This window comes from Cetorhinus maximus, chromosome 27, assembly GCF_964194155.1.
Source record: "Cetorhinus maximus chromosome 27, sCetMax3.hap1.1, whole genome shotgun sequence".
NCBI classification, from domain to species: Eukaryota; Metazoa; Chordata; class Chondrichthyes; order Lamniformes; family Cetorhinidae; genus Cetorhinus; species Cetorhinus maximus.
The window spans coordinates 28952724-28969599 of NC_135905.1; the positions used below are offsets into that span (position 1 = coordinate 28952724).

The following is a 16876-nucleotide window of genomic DNA, read 5'->3' on the forward strand; positions in this document are numbered from 1 at the left end:
AGTATGTGTCCAGTCCAACAAGAAAGGAGGCACTGCTAGAGCTGGTTCTTGGGAATGAGATGGGCCAAGTAGATCAAGTGACAGTAGGGGAACATTTAGGGGACAGTGATCATTGTATCATAAGATTTAGGATCACAGCAGAAAAGGATATTGGTCAATCCAGAGTAAGAATAATCAATTGGCACAGAGCAGACTTCAATGGGGCAAGAACGGAGCTGGGCCAGATAGACTGGAACCAAAGGTTGGCAGGTAAAACAGTAGCTGAACAATGGACTACCTTCAAAGAGGAGATGGTTTGGGCACAGTCAAGGTATGTTCCCTCAAAAGGGAATGGTAGGACAAACAAATCCAGAGCTCCCTGGATGACAAAGGAGATAGAAATTAAGTTAAAGAAGAAAAAGTGTGCTTACGCCAGGTGTCAGGTAGCAAATACAATGGGAACCGAGCTGAATACAGAAGGTTCAGAAGGGATGTGAAAAAGCAAATACGAGAAGCAAAGAGGAATTATGAAAAAAGACCGGCAGCTGACATAAAAACAAATCCCAAAATATTCTATAATCACATCAATAGTAAAAGGGCGATGAAAGGAGGTGTAGGGCTATTTAGGGACCAAAAAGGGGATTTACCCATAGAGGCAAGAGGCATGGCTGAGGTGTTAAATGAATACTTTGCATCTGTCTTTACCTACGAGGTAGATGCTGCCCAGGCCATGGTGACAGAGGAGGAAACTCAGTCACTGGAAGGGTTTAAAATTGATAAAGTGGAGGTATTGGATAAGCTGTCGGCACTTAAAGTTGATAAGGCACCGGGACCGGATGAGATGCATCTAAGAATATTGAAGGAAGTGAGAGTGGAAATTGCAGAGGCACTGGCAATAATCTGTCGATGTTCCCTGGATTCGGGGGAGGTGCCGGAGGACTGAAGAATTGCAAACATTACGCCCTTGTTCAAAAAAGGTTGTAAACATCTGCCCTGCAATTACAGACCAGTCAGTTTAACTTCCGTGGTGGGGAAACTTCTAGAAATAATTATTTGGGATGGAATTAATAGTCACGTGGAAAAATATGGATTGATTCGGAAGAGTCAGCATGGATTTGTTAAAGGAAAATCGTGCCTAACTAATTTGCTGGAGTTTTTTGAAGAGGTATCAGATATGGTTGATGAGGGCAAGGCCGTTGATGTGGTGTTTATGCACTTCCAAAAGGCATTCGATACAATGCCACATGACAGACTTGTGAGGAAAGTTATAGGCCATGAAATAAAAGGGACAGTAGCAACACGGAAACAAAATTAGCTGAGGGATAGGAAACAGGAAAAATGGGTATTTTTCAGGCGGAAGAAAGTTTGTAGTGGAGTTCCCCAGGGGTTGGTATTGGGACCCTTGCTCTTCCTGATGTATATAAATGATCTAGATCTTGGTGTGCAAGGGACAATTTCAAAGTTTGTGGGCGGCACAAAATTTGGCAGAATTATAAACTGTGAGGGCAGTGTAAAACTTCAAAAGAACATTGACACATTGGTGGAGTGGGCAGATAGGTGGCAGATGAAGTTGAATGTGGAGAAGTGTGAAGTGATACACTTTGGTACAAAGAACATGGAGAGACAGTATAAAATAAAGGATACTATTCTAAGGGGTGTGCAGTAGCAGAGAGACCTGGGTGTATATGTACATAAGTCATTAAATGTGGCAGGACAGGTAGAGAGAGCTGTTTCTAAATCATACAGTATTCTAGGTTTCATTAAAAGGGGCATAGTGTACAAGAGCAGGGAGGTTATAATGAACTTATATAAGACACTGGTTAGACTTCAGCTGGAATATTGTGTATAGTTCTGGGCGCCACACTATAGGAAGGATGTGAACGCGTTGGAGAGAGTGCAGAAGAGGTTTACGAGAATAGTTCCAGGGATGAGACACTTCAGTTATGAGGAAAGATTGGAGAAGTGGGGACTGTTTTCCTTGGAGAGGAGAAGGCTAAGAGGAAACTTGATAGAAGTTTTCAAAATAATGAGGGGCCTGGACAGAGTAGATAGGGAGAAACTGTTCCCGTTTGTAAACGGATCGAGAACCAGAGGGCATGGTTTTAAAGTGTTTTGCATAAGAAGCAAATGTGAGGTGAGAAAAAACTTATTCACACAGCAAGTAGTTAGGATTTGGAATGCACTGCCTGGAAATGTGGTGGAGGCAGGTTCAATTGAGGCATTCAAGAGGGCATTGGATGATTATCTAAATAGAAACAATGTGCAGGGTTATGGGGAAAAGGCAGGAGATTGGTATTAAGTTAAAATGCTCAGAGAGCCGGTGCAGATACGATGGGCTGAATGGCCTCCTTCTACACAATAACAATTCTGTGATTCTGTGAAGAAACAAGAGATTGGTCTAGAGAAGGTGCTAAGGGTAATGGCAGAATTATAACTAATTGCTGCCCTCTTCAGAGATGCTGTCTGACCTTCTGAGTGTTTCCAATATTTTGTGATTTAATTAGTTGATTAAGATTGGTTTGAGTGTGAATCTGAAACAGTCTGATCCTCGAATAATAATAATATGTGACTGGGCATCCCTGATCCCTTGGCAATGACATGTTGTTATGTGGTTGAGCTGGTCTGGGTTGGCAATCAGGGTTTTTCAAACTCACAGTCCCTCGTGGCACTGATCAGCAAGATGTGGTGTTCCTCCATGCCAGTTACATCAGTGTCCCTCCACTTGGCAAAGCGCCAGCTCCTGCTCACTTTTTCCTTCATACCAATATTTCTGAGATCAGGAAGCTGGCAGACTTGAGACAAGCACTTGAGCTTGTGCCCCTCCTGCAGTGAATTGTTTCCAACATTAGGAACATAGGAACAGGAGGAGGAGGAAGAGGCATAATGATAATGTCACTGGACTAGTAATCCAGAGGCCCAGGCTAATGCTCTGGGGATATGGGTTGAAATCCCACCATGGCAGCTGGTGGAATTTAAATTCAATGAAGAAAAAGTCTGGAATTAAAAGCTGGTCTTAGTAATCGTGACCATGACCACTGTCAATTGTCACAAAAACCCATCTGGTTCACTAATATCCTTTAGGGAGGGAAATCTACCATTTTACCAGGACTGTGCCACTTGAGACTCCACAGCAATGTGGTTGACTCTTAACTGCCCTCTCAAATGGCTGGGCAAGCCACCCAGTTGTATCAAATTGCTGAAGAAAAGTCAAAAAGAATGAAACTGGACAGACCATCTGGCATTGACCTAGGCACCGGAAACGACAATGGCAAAGCCAGCCCTGTTGACCCTACAAAGTCCTCCTTACTAACATCTAGGGAGTTGTGCCAGAATTGGGGAGAGCTGTCCCATGGATTAGCCAAGCAACAGCCTGACATCGTCATACTCACAGAATCATACCTGACAGACAATGTCCCAGACACCACCATCACCAGCCCTGGGTATGTCCTGTCCCACCAACAGGACAGACCCACCAGAAGTAGTGGCACAGTGGTATACAGTCGGGAGGGAGTTGCCTTGGGAGTACCTAACATTGACTCAGGACTCCATGAAGTCTCATGGCATCAGGTCAAACATGGGCAAGGAAAACTCCTGCTGATTATCAAATACCACCGCCCCCACCCCCTCAGCTGATGAATCAGTGCTCCTCCATGTTGAACACCACTTGGAGGAAGCACTGAGGGTAGCAAGGGCACATATATACTCCAGGTGGGGAACTGGGTGATGAGGGAGCCAACAAGAGGGAAAAACCTACTTGACTTCATCCTCACTAATCTATCGGTTGCAGATGCATCTGTCCATGACAGTATTGGTAGGAGTGACCACTGCACAGTTCTTTACATTGAGGATACCCTCCATCGTGTTGTGTGGCACTACCACCTAAATGGGATGAATTTCAAACAGATCTAGCAGCTCAAAACTGGGCATCCATGAGGCCCTGTGGGACATCAGTAGCAGCAGAGTTGCTTTCAACCACAACTTGTAACCTCATGGCCCAGCATATCCCTCACTCTACCATTATTATCAAGCCAGGGGATCAACCTTGGTTCAATGAAGAGTGAAGGGGGGCATGTCAGGAGCAGCACCAGGCATACCTAAAAATGAGGTGTCAACCTGGTGAAGCTACAACATAGGATTACTTGCATGCCAAACAGCGGAAGCAGCATGCGATAGACAGAGCTAAGTGATCCCACAGCCAATGGATCGGATTTAAGCTCTGCAGTCCTGCCACATCCAGTTGTGAATGGTAGTGGACAATTAAACTACTAACAGGAAGATGAGGCTCCACAAATATCCCCACCCTCAATGGTGGGGGAAGCCCAGCACATCAGTGCAAAAGAGAAGGCTGAAGCATTTGAACCAGCTTCAGCCAGAAGTGCCGAGTGGATGATCCTTCTCGGCCTCCTCTTGAGGTCTCCAGCATCACAGATGCCAGTCTTCAGCCAATTCAATTCACTCCATGTGATATCAAGAAACAGCTGAAGGCACTGGATACTGCAAAGGTTATGGGCCCTAACAACATCCCAGCAATAGTACTGAAGATGTGCTCCAGAACTAGCCCCGACCCTAGCTAAGCTGTTCCAGTACAGCAACACTGGCATCTACCCGACAATGTGGAAAATTGCCCAGGTATATCCTGTCCACAAAAAGGGCAAATCTAACTCGGCCAATTACCGCACCATCAGTCTACTCTCGATCATCTGCAGAGTGATGGGAGGGGTCATCGACAGTGCTATCAGGTGGCACTTACTCAGCAATTACCTGCTCACTGACACTCAGCTTGGGTACTGCCAGGGCAACTTAACTCCTGGGAATCTCGCATAACTTCACTCGAATTGAGTGCCGTTAGCGAACGCTGTGGCAAGGCTGTGGAAGGGAGGCAAGTGAAGGCTGGAAATGGGGGATAGGATGGAAGGGTGAGGTGAAGGCTGAACAGGAGAGGCAGGCCTATAAGGGAAGGGTGGGGAGAGTCCCCGGCGAAGTGGGGGGGTGGGGGTGAATGTCAGGTGAAGGGGGTGGGGAGAATATCCAGGTTAGTGCAGTGAGGTGTCTTTGAGGGCAGGTTCTGTGTCGTCTACAGTGGTGTCCTGGGGGGAGAACTCAGCACGACAGGAGGGAACAGTTGCAGTCAGAGGCGAGAGTGGGATGCGGCAGGGGGGCAGATTCAGGGTGACAGTCTGGTAGATGATTGTCTCATTGGGCGGGTCATGGAGGGGGTCAAGACAGGGGCCTTGGATAATGGGAGGGTGCAGGCTCAGGATGGGCATAGGGACGGTAAAGGGTATCGGCTCTGAGGGGAGGAAAGGCATGCGGAGGTGGATCATGATGGGGCCCAAGGTAATGGGAGGTGCAAGAGTGACAGAGGGGAGAGGAATTATGATATTTGGTGTCTATGGTGATGGGGGAAGTTGGTGGGTGACAGAGGGAGGGTAGAAGGTGGTGGATCGAGTTTGAAAGGTGATGCACACCATTTTTCCAAACTGACCTTGACCACACAGTTGGTCAGTCAGTGAGACCCCTCAAGGTGGGAGGAGGGTCCTTTCAGGTGGGTGGAGTTCAAGGTCAGCACATGCGGCCAACTAAAGGACCAGCAAATAATTATGAGGCAACTTGGATGTCAAAGATGTTCACTTGTGTTCTCCTCTCTATGGTGAAGCCTGCATTACAGCAGGTTTGTTCCTGACTGACAGGTCTCATATCATCGAGATCTCCGCAAGGTGTGGAGCTACTGTTCATTCTGGGCCATTTGCCATCAGCTGCACTCAGAGGTACGGATGAAATGAAGGAGGGGGGTGGATGCCTCCGAGGGGCACAGCTGGTGGAGGGCAGCCAACCCGTGACTCCCAGATGAATGGTCATGGCTGACAAGGGGTCATGCAGTTAGTCTTTCTATGCTGCCATGGCAATGGTCTATCTATAGAGTTTTGAGGGTAGTAGGGGCAAGCAGAAAAGTGTCCACTTGAAGCTTCTTGCACATGGCTGTCAAAGAGCAATATCTCCATACACCTTCATGTATGAACGGGAGGAACACCCATCCATGGTCCTCCAGGATGTCCTTTATCTGGAAGGGGTGGGGTGGAGTTGCCATGTCTAGACAAAGGCCAGGTGAAGGGCTTAGCACTTGCCTCTTTGCTTTGAAATGGAGGGAAACCTGTAAAGGACAGGCTAACTTAATGTATCACTTCAATTTGTTCACACATCTGCAAGGCTACGGACCAGGTGCTGGAAAGTGAGATTAAAAATGAGCGGCTAGCTTCTTTTTTCTCTTTTTATGGCTGGTGTAGCCATGATGGGCTGAATGGCCTCTTTCTGCACCGTAACTTTTCTATGGTTCTAGGAGCACTGTGACCCTCACAAGCCTTGCTGTTAAGTTAGTGTTTCAGCAGAAAAATCAAGTGCTGCATCCCCGTTTTGGTTCCATACACAAGGAGGATATATTTATTAATCATTGAAGTTCACGTGCAAGTGCTTGACATGCTGTCAATGCAGGGGTGATTCCGTTCTTCTGCTGCCAGAGGAACTGTGCTCACAGAGACTGAGTGTCGGTGAGTAGAATTACATGTTGTAGCACCACCTTTGACCTGTACCCCCTTTGAGCATCATTCCCCACTGGGAGCATGGGATTATGGAATCATACCTTGGATTCCATGGTGCTCTATTTTTAGATAACTGTTTCGAATAACCAGGTTGCTTCTTGCCTAGAAGCAGTATACGAAGGAACTTTGACCTTCGGCAGCTGTACCCTAAAATTCTAAAGGCGTCAGCCTTGGTTTTGTGGCAGCATTCTTGTCCCTGAGTCAGAAGGTTGTGGATTCACTTCCCACTGTGGAAACTTGAACACGTGGCTGATGCTTCAGTGCAGTACTGAGGGAATGCTAAACTGTCAGAGATGCTGTCTCTTGGATGAGAGGTTAAATTGTGGCCCTATCTTCTCTCTCAAGTAGATGTGAATGATCCCATGGCACCATTTTGAAGAAGAGAGGGGAATTCTCCAATATTTATCCCTCAACCAATATCATTAAAACTGATTCTGCAGTTGTTATCACATTGCTGTTTGTGGCAGCCATGTTTCCTACACACAACAGTGATAACACTTCAAAAGCACTTCGGTGGCTGTAGAGCACTTTGGGACATTCTGAAGTTGTAAAAGGTGCTGCATAAATGCAAGTGTTCATTTTTCTATAAATCATAAAATTGCTGGAAATACACAGGCTGTCCACAAAGGATGGGTTAACATTTTAGGTGCAAATTATTTTGTCAGAATTATTGTGACAAGGGTCTAACCTGAGCTCTGATGAATTAACAGCAGCCAAGATACTAGCCCATTTTTTGCGTTTCCAGTATTTGCTTGTTTATTTCCCCTTTTCTCCAGATGCCAAATCCCCTTTGGACGAAGTGTTTAGAATATGATCCCAACAATGGCAGGCCATGTATTGATGTCTCCCAGTTAATAAAATCTGATGTTGTAAAACACAAAATCCCTCCAGCCTAAAGACTTTACAAGGTCTTATTAAAAATTTAGCGGATACAGAGGCGAAACAAAACCTCAAACAGTTGTCCTTTGCAAGGTATTTTTTTCTGCCTGTATTTATAAACATTCTGAATGAAGTAGACAGGAAGATTGAAAATCTCATTTCGGGTCAGCTTTAGCTGAACTTTGAAAGCATTGGATTTCTCTCTGCCCTGTTCTTGTCTGGGACTGGTCCAGCATATCATCTTCAAATCAATGCATAGGTCCCTCTCTGTTTTAACCCAAGTATCTATCGACTGATGCTCACACAAAAAGAAGCTCAGGCTGATCTGATCATATAATGTATCTGCCAGAAAATCAATACAGACAATTTTAAAATAGAAGGGACATAGAAAAATGCCTCACAGCTGAATGAAACCTTATCTTAACTGGAAGGAAATAGTCACAGATGGCCGGGGAGCTCTGAAGGTGGTACTCCTGAGCTTGGTGAATCAGAATGCAGCTCTTTGCTCTGAGTTAGAAGGTCATGGGCTCACACCCAACACCAAGGCTTGAGGACATTATCCAGTTGACACATCGGTGTCATAATGAAGGAGTGCTGCATTGTCAGAGGTGCTGTCGTTCAGATGAAATATTAGGCCAATGACCTGTCTTCCTATTCCTGCCATTTAGGTGGATATTAAGGATCCATTGGCACTATTTCGACAAGAGCAGGGAGTTTGTTTCCCTCTCAGTATTCCTCTCTCAAGCACCATCGCCAAAACAACTCATTGCTGTCTATTGAATCTTGTTGTGTACAGATTGGCTGATGAGTTTGCCTGCATAACAGCATTGATGAATGCAAAGTGCATCAAATACTTCAGGTCACCCAGACAACATTTAGACACTGGATAAATGTGAGTCTTTATTTTACAGGTGTACTGTCACTGTTGTGCTGCAGCGAAATCATTTCCTGTCACAACGATGCAAAAGTGACTATAATTCTGGAGTTGGTTCCTGGTGAGGGGTAAGCACCCCCCCCCCCCCACCCCCGGAGGAGGTAGCCACATACCACTGGGGTTTCACACTACAAGGTGTAACTGGATTTTAAAGCACTTTTCTCTTTTGGCATTGGGGTTGAGGGAGGCAAAGGGTGAGAGGGAATGTCCGCAGAGTTTTTCAAATTCTTGTAGAGTTCAGTTGCCATGTCTATAATATATTTTGCACTATAAGCGAGAGGGAAACATTGAGCAGATGCTGTTGTGCATTAATGCTTGAACTACAGAGCAGCATTATTAGAGACCATGGAGCAAACTATTAGCCTTCCTGAAGTCCAATAAGTTCCAAACTGTATCCACTGGTGTAAATTCATTTCCTCAGCCAGACTTTCACACCCTGCACAATAACATGTGAGTTATCTTTAAAATGCACATTATCATATATCTCAGAATTTAACCACGTCAGATAACAAACCAACAACAACTTGCATTTATACAGCACCTCTAATATAGTAAAACGTACCAAGTTGCAGATGACAAAAAGTTTGGTCAAAGAGGTAAATTTTAAGGAGCATCTTAAAGGAGTAAAGCGATAGAGAGGTGGAGAAGATTAGGACGGAAATTCCAGAGATTTGTACCTCGACAGCTGAAGACACAGGGCGGGATTGTCCGCACCCTCCCGCTGCCGGGATCTTCCGGTCCCGCCGCAAGTCAATGGGCACCACCTCACCCACGGCGGGTCTCACCCGCGACAGGGCCGGAAAATCCCGGCCACAGCCTCAGAGGTGGAGTGATCAAAATCTGGGAAGCAGGGAGTTCTCCCAGTTTCCTGGCCACTCTTCATCCATTTCTTCCATGACCAACCCCTACAAAACATAATTAATCACTTAACCTCATCGGTAGTTCTATCTTGTCAACTCCCTTTCTGTGCACAAAATGACTGCCATATTTACCAACATAACAACAGTCAAAGCTATTCATTGAAGTAAAGCAGTTTGAGATGTTCCTGTGAGAAGGGATGAGGTGCTCCAGAAGTCTGTCTTCAAACTGGAGATATATTGTATTTACTAAAAGCAAAAAACTGCAGATGCTAGAAATCCAAAACAAAAATAAAAATAAAAATACCTGGAAAAACTCAGCAGGTCTGGCAGCATCTGCGGAGAGGAACGCAGTTAATGTTTCGAGTCCGTATGACTCTTCAACAGAACTAAGTAAAAATAGAAAAGGGGTGAAATATAAGCTGGTTTAAGGTGGGGTGGGACAGGTAGAGCTGGATAGAGGGCCAGTGGAGATTGCCAAAAGATGTCATAGACAAAAGGTCAAAGAAGTGTTGAAGGTGGTGATATTATCTAAGGAATGTGCTAATAGGTGACATTAAGGGTAGAAAGCAGGATGAGCAAGGTACAGATAGCCCTGGTGGGGGTGGGGTGGGGTGAAGGAATTGAAAAAGGCTAAAAGGTAGAGATAAAATAATGGATGGAAATACATTTAAAAATAATGGAAATAGGTGGGAAAAGAAAAATCTATATAAATTATTGGAAAAAAAAGGGGGGGATCTGAAAGGGGGTGGGGATGGAGCAGAGAGTTCATGATCTAAAATTGTTGAACTCAATATTCAGTCCGGAAGGCTGTAAAGTGCCTAGTCGGAAGATGAGGTGCTGTTCCTCCAGTTTGCATTGAGCTTCACTGGAACAATGCAGCAGGCCAAGGATGGACATGTGGGCATGAGAGCAGGGTGGAGTGTTGAAATGGCAAGCGACAGGGAGGTCTGGGTCATGCTTGCGGACAGACTGAAGGTGTTCTGCAAAGCGGTCACCCAGTCTGCGTTTGGTCTCTCCAATGTAGAGAAAACTGCATTGGGAGCAACGAATGTAGTAGACTAAATTGAGGGAAGTGCAAGTGAAATGCTGCTTCACTTGAAAGGAGTGTTTGGGCCCTTGGACGGTGAGGAGAGGGGAAGTAAAGGGGCAGGTGTTGCACCTTCTGCGGTTGCATGAGAAGGTGCCGTGGGAGGGGGTTGAGGTGTAGGTGGTGATGGAGGAGTGGACCAGGGTGTCCCGGAGGGAACGATCCCCGCGGAATGCTACCAGTGGGGGTGAAGGGAAGATGTGTTTGGTGGTGGCATCATGCTGGAGTTGGCGGAAATGGCGGAGGATGATCCTTTGAATGCGGAGGCTGGTGGGGTGATAAGTGAAGACAAGCGGGACCCTATCATGTTTCTGGGAGGGAGAGGAAAGTGTGAGGGCGGATGCGCAGGAGATGGGCCGGACACGGTTGAGGGCCCTGTCAACCACCGTGGGTGGAAAACCTCGGTTAAGGAAGAAGGAAGACATGTCAGAGGAACTGTTTTGGAAAGTGGCATCATCAGAACAGATGCGACGGAGGCGAAGGAACTGAGAGAATGGGATGGAGTCCTTACAGGAAGCGGGGTGTGAGGAGCTGTAGTCGAGGTAGCTGTGGGAGTCGGTATTGTATGTGCTGTTCTTCCTGAGCATCGCCACTGGGTGGCAATATAATAAAATCTGTGCATTGAAATCTGACTGAATGTCTAACTGAGAGTCAGGAATGGGCAGACTTGTGACAAAATTGGGTAATTGAACATATTTGATTTTCTTTAGCAAAAGCCCATATAGAGTTTCAGATACTGCCACATTAAACTAAATTCCATTGATTAAAAGCATGATAATGCTGCATTGTGCACAGAGCAAAACCCTGCTACATGAGATTTTAATTGTGTTGAGGACTGCATTGAAACACCATGTTTAGCAATCCCACATGAGTGTGTTAGCTATTGTGCTGAGCAGAAAACCAGGCCTTTGGTGTTCTTTATTTCTTTCTTTCTCTCCTTCTCTCTTTCCTTCTCTTCCTTTCTTTCTTTCTTTCCCTCTTTCTCTTTCCTTCTCTCTCTTACCTCCTCTTTCCTTCTATTCCCTTCCCTTTCTCTCTCTCTTTCCTTCTCTTTCTCTCTCTCTCTCTTTCCTTCTCTTTCTCTCTCTCATTCCTTCACTTTCTCCCTCTCTTTCTTTCTCTTTTTCTCTCTCTTTCCTTCTCTTTCTCTCTTTATTTCCTTCTCTTTTTCTCTCTCTATCCTTCTCTTTGTCTCTCTCATTCCTTCTCGTTCTCCCTTTCCTTCCTTCTCTTTTTCTCTCTCTTTCCTTCTCTTTCTCTCTCCCTTTCCTTCTTTGATCTCCCTTTTAAAGACAGCAGTTCATCTGGCCTCTTTGCCCTTCAGCAGCATTCTGTGTTCCACATCATCTCAGCCATTTGTTTGGAGAGATTTTTCTGGTTGAACTTTTAATTTGCTTAGCTCAAATTCTAACATGAATCGTCTTTTCCAGACTCTCTGACTAGGAGAAATCATAATTCCCATTCTATCCTGAACTCCCTTCACTGTTTTAAATACTTCAAGCAGATTGCCCCTTGACCTCTTCATCTCCAAGGAATATAACCAAAAATCAGAATATTACCAAGTTTTACCAGTTGTTCATCATTGCTAACACCCTTCATCCCAGGTATCATCCTGGTGCAGACATGTTGGATATTGTTAAATTTGCATGACAATCGTGCTGCAGGCATTTAAATAATAAACCATAACACTATTGTTACAATCCATGCAGGCAAGTCCTCAATCTGCGTTATTTGTTCTTTATTTCTGCCTCTCTCAGTGTATCAGTTTGGTAGCTTTCGAGGCAGATAGCTGTGTGTTCAAACTCGTGTTAGGACAACATTTTGGCTAACATTGCATGACTGAGAGAGTGCTGCTTTGTCAAAGTGCTGTCCTTCAGGTGAAATAACAAACAGAGGTTATTGTGTTGGTTCAGAGCTGTTAGTGATCCCATGGCAATATTCAGGAGTTTTACCAATCTCCTGACCAGCATTTATCCCTCAGACTGGTTGTTCATTGCAGCACTGTTTGTGATATCCTATTTGCAAAATGGTTTCCATCGTTATAACAAATCAATGCACATTATTAGATGTAAATTGGTTTGAAATATGCAAAGATATTATCCAAATACAATCTTCTTCCTTCCTCTGTCAGAATCTCTTTATCTTCCTCTCAGTCTATAGAGCCAGGATCTTTAAGAAATCCCAAAAGCAGTTTGTTGAAATATTGGAAAAAACATGTCACCTCATTCTTCAGTAAGTAAGTTCAGATACACAAAGCAGAGCTGTTGACTGGAATTGATTAAGGCCTTGTTTAAAAATTACAGTCATAATTCAATGGTCATTAATCTTATGACTATTTAAAAAGAAAAAAAAAACTTATTTCATTATTTGACTTTAAAAGTGAGATTGACAGTGCAGCTATAGCCTGGACATGAAGAACTTCCCTTCAATTAAATAAAGAGGCAGGTTGGTTTTTATTAATTGATTTTAACATAAATTATAGGTTATGATTAATCACATTATGTTTTTGTATAATATATGGCCATATTAATTGCTAGTACTCTAGTTCAGTGTTGAAGACCAGCCTTGAGTAACAGGGCAGGCTGAGTGCAACTCAGCACTGCACATGGGTCATTGAGAGCTAGTCAGCTACATTCAAGTGGGTAGCACTCTTGTATCTGAGTCAGTAGGTTGTGGGTACAAGCCCCACTACTCAGACTTGAGCGCTTAATGTAGGCCTACAATCCCGTGCAGTACTGAGGGTGTGCTGCACTGTCTTTCAGATAAGATCTTGGGCACTCTGGATCACTGGTGGGGCAGCCTCTGATTCACCTCAAGCCTTCAGTAATCTGGGCACTATATTTAAAGAGCACCCCCGCACAGAGCTAGCACTCTGTAAGGGATTGAAAGCTGTTGGAAAGTCATGGCTGCCAAAGGGAGAGAACAGACGGCCCCCAAGTTTAGACACCTCCCTCGAGCACCTACTGGAAGCAGTGGAGGCCCACCATGAAGTCTTCTACCCCAGCTCTGGGCGAAGACCTGCAAGCAAGGTCACCAATCCAGCATGGGAGGCAGTGGCAGCGGTTCTCAGTGCCAACACCCTGCAAAAGAAGACAGCAACCCAGTGCCAAAAGAGGATGAATGGTCTCCTCCGTTCTGCCAGGGTGAGTCACTCTTCTCATCATCCTCAACTCACACACTCATAAACCCATCACACATCCACAGGGACCTCACTCATGGCCAGTTCAAGGGACATCACCATTCACTCTCTCACACACCTTCATTGTTCTCATCCTGGCCATGGGATCACTTACCACCCACACGTGCCAGGCGTACTTATCATCTGGCTTGACAGGCATCCTGATACACTCTCTCCATCTCTATTCAAGCTGACACACAACAAGAGGGAGAGGTCGCAGACTGGTGAAGGAATGCCTGAAATCTAGGTCCTTGTCAAGAAGCTATAATAATGTTATTAGAATTTTTTTAAAAATAAAGTTCTAGTGGGGTCTGTGTCTATGTGTGTGTCTGTGTGTGTCTTAATTGGATTAAAGCCAGCTAGTCTGGGTGCTTTGATGTATAGTAATTTTGAGATGTTAATTAGATAAACATAAGGAGGGTAGAAGGTAAAGTGTAAATCTGCATTTGTTAAAAGAAACCATTCAAGACTGTGGGTGAAATCTTACACCTAGCTAGAAGATGCCAAGCAATATGTTTTTTTTTCACTAATGAAATTGGTGGGATGAAAGGATGCTGTTGTTAGAAAAGGTAACATTAAAAGCCTAGTGATATAATGGAAAATTTACATTCAAAGAGAAAGATATTTGTAAAGGAGAAAGGAGATTGTGTGTCAGGGAGAGCCTTTTTAAGATCCAATAAGTGTGAGAAGCCTCCAGCCTGTAATCCCCAACCCTGTTTGCAAGGACCCAGAGCTGAAAGAAACTAATTTTGAATCTGACTGTCCAGGCTGTGCTTTGCCAGAGGTCTGTTAAATCTGAGTTTTACTGTTGCCTTACCGGGGGTCTAATTGAGAGTCAGATTAATTAGGGGATGTTTCTAGTTATTATAGTAGTAATTTTGTAGATATATGTATGTGTTTACAATCTTTCTTGTATTAAAAAATGTTTAATTTAGTTTATAAAAAACCTCTTGAGACTTGGTTATCTTATTACTACTGACTTCAAAGCCCACATCTCGAAACATACAAATTGCAAAAATGGATTATGACAGTTGTTTCAAATTTCCCTCTGGCATTTGAATAACCCAGCCTTTACCATCAGCTGTGTCATAATAGTCCTCCCAGACTTTGAAAATAGAGCCATCCAGCTGGCCGGCAAGGATCTGAACAGCTCCTGTGCTGACGGTGAGGATCCAACAGGGCAACGTTCACCAGACAACAATGCTGCAAGTGATGTGTCCTGTTTCACAGGCCACTGCCATGTACTAATTATCTCTCCTTGCTTTCATAGGCACATCTGGGAAACAGCTAACATAGTCCATGACCCTGGCCCTCCAAACAAGCCCTGAAGAAACCCCTGAAGAGGAACCTGAAGGCACCCTCCTTGACCTAGGCAGCTCCAGCTCCACAGGCTGAGGAGAGTGCCACTGCCACACAGCAGGACCCTGAAAACAGGCCAGGTCTCAGCCCTCCAGGGAACGCCTGCAAAGGTCATCCCTGACAGGGCTGAGCAGTCAGCAGGCTGTCTCCACCTCCGCTGTGGATGTTCGGGGAGCAGAGTTAGGAAAGTTAAGGAGAATTAGTTGCACAGCCTGGGCATGGGTGTTAATCACTTGTACATAATGTTCACTATTGTAAATAAACTCTCAAGAATGTCTTCCTGCCTACAGCTTCTTGTTCTGATGAGTCTTGTCTGTGTCACTTAGATGTGAAACCTTTCTGTGCGAGATAAAGGCAGGTGTTTCAGTCCAGGGCTTCTTCCAGGTGCTTTGTGCAGCCTTCAGACCAAAGTGATGGTCCAGCCTCATACTCCCTGGACACATTATTGATGCCTGTACCTCAGTGGTGCTGGTCATTGCTGCCAGAATGTCGTGGGCAGGCGTCACAGAGTTCCGTCATTCTCTGTGTACTCTCAGCACCTTTAAGCTGGGGCTGGCCCCCCATTTCTTCAGCATCTGTGAACGGTGATGCTGTGCTCCTGAAGGGGTCAGGTACTGAAGGTGGACAAAGGATCAGGTGCTTTTAAAGTTTTATGGCTGCGTCTCTATGGTATGACCCTGATCACAGAGCACAAGTGAGCTGCCTTCGGCCAGACAGGAGTCAGACATTCACAGAAGCTATATGAAGATCTATGGTGTGTCTTCACTGCATGGCACCAAATCCTGCAGCAGGTGGCAGATGTGACTGACCAGTTCCCTAGATTTGCACAGTCTTCGGCGACACTGGATGTTGGTCATCTGCAGGAATGGAAGGCGGTGTCTATAGACCCTGGGTCTAGCTAGGCGCTGACCAGTGACAGCTCGCTGTGGCTTTTCAGCAATGTGTGTGGGAGTCCCGCCTGCCCCTTCTTCCTGAGGGTGCTGCCCCTCCCTCTGCGCAGCCAGGCACCTCTGTCGCTCTCTTCTCCTCCGCTCATCCGCTCATCACCGTCGCCTCCGCTCTCTGTACGCCACGAGGCATGCAGCTAGTTCACCAGGCTCCATGCTCCTGATGTACTCCTCCTGCAGGATGAAAAAGAGAGACACGTAGGTTAGCTTGGGTATACTAAGGACATCTCTTGGTTAAGTCTGAAGGCCCCTTAACGCATCCCAGAGAGTGTTGGCCACCACTTGGATGGTCAGAGTTCAGTGTGCTGCATGGCTGCCCGAAACCTCAACCGCCTCTGCCCCACTCCACCTGATCAATTGGCAGCAGCTTTGCCCATTGGACTGCATGCTGTGCTCTCAGCTCAGGCACAGGCATCCTCCTAACCTGCGCTGCAAGGCTGCGCTGTTAGCTTGAACCATGGGGGAGACTGGTCCAAACCGGGATGATGATGTTGCGAGGGGCTGTGAGCACCTCCACCAGTGACTGCTCCATGGCCCAGCTTCAGCAAGGAGATTGTCCAACGTACCCAGTCGTCCAACTGTTCTGCAGTTCATTAAAACGCTCATTAGTTTGCAGTCTGTGCCCGAGCGGTGAAAAGCTCGAGTGCTTGGTGGCTCTTACATGCTTCTGTGTTGTTTGATAAGCTAGAAGCCCGATTCCAAGCCTTCTCAATGTGGCTGCGTCTGAACTGTCTCAGCTGCAGAGGAATGATCATTTTATACAAGGTTTCCCTAATGCATGGCCGCTTCCCTCCCCCCCACCCCGCATATGCTTGTGCACCACCTTCGACCGCAGGGCAGCCCTTGACCTCCCCTCACCCCATCAACGCGCCTCAACCTTGAAGCCCAACAGGTGACCCGGGCGAGCCCTGTGCAACATTACTGCGCACTCACCTCCGGGCTCCCCTCAAAGTGCAGCCCGCCAAATGCACACCTTATATATATGCAGTTGTGAAATGCATCAGCGTGCAATCATGCCAACGTGGGCGGACGCTCCAGGGTGGGGAGCTGATCCTGG

The 16876-nt window shown here is 45.8% G+C and overlaps 1 long non-coding RNA gene across 2 annotated transcripts in view; it reads left to right on the forward strand.

The window, feature by feature from the left end:
• LOC144668677 (uncharacterized) overlaps positions 1-16876 on the forward strand; it is an 85841-nt gene that overhangs the window by 36363 nt on the left and 32602 nt on the right. The window contains exon 4 of one of the 2 annotated variants that reach the window (XR_013573532.1): positions 13098-13132. The exons of the other annotated variant lie outside the window; for it this stretch is intronic. This is a non-coding gene — a long non-coding RNA (uncharacterized LOC144668677). Of the gene's footprint in view, positions 1-13097; positions 13133-16876 lie in introns of those variants that run through there. 2 annotated transcript variants of the gene reach the window in all.